Source organism: Empidonax traillii, unplaced genomic scaffold (genome assembly GCF_003031625.1).
Source record: "Empidonax traillii isolate 1590-97213 ecotype Southwest subspecies unplaced genomic scaffold, ASM303162v1 scaffold1218:size158664, whole genome shotgun sequence".
In the NCBI taxonomy this organism is placed as follows: domain Eukaryota; kingdom Metazoa; phylum Chordata; class Aves; order Passeriformes; family Tyrannidae; genus Empidonax; species Empidonax traillii.
Window position 1 is genome coordinate 97863 of NW_020956411.1, and position 2345 is coordinate 100207.

The window sequence follows — 2345 nt, forward strand, 5'->3', positions numbered from 1 at the left end:
ATAGAAACAGTCTTTGTGCCCACATGTCCTGAGGGTACTAATGTACACTGTGCGTCGGTATCTATTAAAGCTTGGTATCTTTGAGGATCCGATGTGCCAGGCCATCGAACCCACACAGTCCAATAAACTCTGTTATCTTTCTCATCCCTCTCCTCCTCCTGGCAGAAGGCAGGGCCCCTCTATTGGCTCTGGTTTGAGCATTCACCGTTGCATCTTTGCTGTGGCTTGTCAGAGGCTTTCTTGTTGTCCCGGAAACAGACTTCAGTCTTCCTGCGTCTGGGAGATTGCTGTCCTCTTTCCAGGACATCTGCATCTACCACGTAGACTTTCTTGCTTTTTAGTTCTCTCACTCTGGCTGCAAGTTTGGAAGTAGTTTCTCCATCCCACTTCCTCATGTTCTCTCCCTGGGCACGCAGATAAGCCCACAGTTCATTATGTGATTTACGCTTAGGGCTTTCTCTCCTTCTGTGTGTGATGGAAGGAGATCGTGAGTGGGACTGGGACAGAGATCTAGATTGTGGTCGAGACCGTTCAGCTGATCTATCTCTGTAGCGTCAGTCTTTGCAGTCTCCGTAATCATCCTCATATTCGGAGTGATCATAAAACTCCTCTCTTTCAGTTTTTGGTCTGTAACTGGAATCAGAGTTTTCTCTAGAAAATGCATTGCTAGATTTTACTGTTTCTTCTAGATGTTGTAACACAGTACACAGCGTGCCCACAAGTGATTCTGGTGTGTTTGGAAGCATCACTGCTGCCAAAACATGAACATAAGATGCAGTAGCACCCTTGATTATCTTTGTCCACATAGACATTGTGCAAGTGACACCCTCTGGTTTATCAACGACACCATCATATTGGGAGTCATCATACACAAGTTCCAACAATGCCAATTCTCTTAAGTACTGGATGGCTTCTTCTACTTTAGTCCACTTCCTCCTCGGGCACGTTAAATATTCTTTGAATGGATATTTTTCTTTAACAGCTGTGACAAGTCACGCCCAAAGACTGGTTTCAGGTTTTGGATCAGCAACCAATTGATCAAGTTCACAATTTTTGGTGAGGGATCCTAGTTGCTGTGCTTCATGACTTGCCAGTATGTGAGCTCTAGTCCCACCATCTCGGCATCAAAGCAGCCACGATAGAATTCGTTCACCAGGCTGACGACTGTAATCTTTTCGCAAGTCCCGAAGTTCTGACGGGGTCATTGATCTTGAAACTTCACTTTCCATTTTCAGGCTGCTTTGCTTTTGTTGACTACTGGCACTGGTATCAGTATCAGGCCCTTCCCTGCTATCATCCGACCTGCTTTGATCTCCCATTGGTCATAGACTAATCATGTCGGGCACCGATGTCCAGCTCTTCTTTTTCACTACAGGGGCAAGAGGTATCTTGGGTGGTGTAGTTTGCGTTCCATTTCCCGTGGATGTAGTAGAGGTGGCACTGGTTCCAGGTGGCATAGTTTGAGTTTCTGCCTTGGCCATAGCCTTCCGAGAGTAGTCAACGGCAGCTCGATAAGCACTCGCAAGGCCCCAGTACAAAGAAAAGAACTGCATGTTTGGGTCCTCATAGTTAAACGACGTGCCATCTCATCAGGATCAAGCACTTGTTCTGGTGTGAACTCCCAACTAATGGGAGGTGTCACGCGTCCTACCAATTTTCCAAAATTGGCCCACATTCCTTGCCATCCAGAGACTGGTTTTTTCAAGGCCCTTCCCAAAGTTCCAGTGAATCCCTTTGAGGTTTGACCTTTCCTGCAACAAGGAAAGCAGTACCACACTACCTTTCCAATTTTAAATAACACTTCCATGACCTTTATCAACAATAGCACTGTTGCTAAACAATTTATGTCAGGATTGGGGCCAATTCTAATCCAAGGGCCCTCCTCTACTAGGTCCTTGAGGTCATAATCAAGGAAAGGTAGAAATTGGTACGTGCCTTCTGATTCCCTTCCTTTGGGAAATCCATAGATATATATGAAAAGGGATAGGATGGCCAAAAAAATGAATAAAAAAGCCATGTTTATATATTCGTTCTCCTTGTTCCCAAACAATAGGTATATTTATATAAACAAGCCTCTCTTGGCAGTTTTCCCAGTAACTGTTCCAAAACAAACCGAGATAACCAAAACAATCCCTGTACTGGGCCACCAAAAAATATGTGATGGTTTGTACTTGGCTCCCTGCCAAATGCCCAGCCCCCCAGTAGCAGCCCCTCTCTTCCCCCCTTTCTACTTCCCCCAGGGCAAAGGAAAAAAACTATGTAAATTTAAGAACCCGAAAAGCAAACTAGTTATATAAAAAAATATATTTTATGTCTATTACAGTTAAGATGTTATGTACACAGCA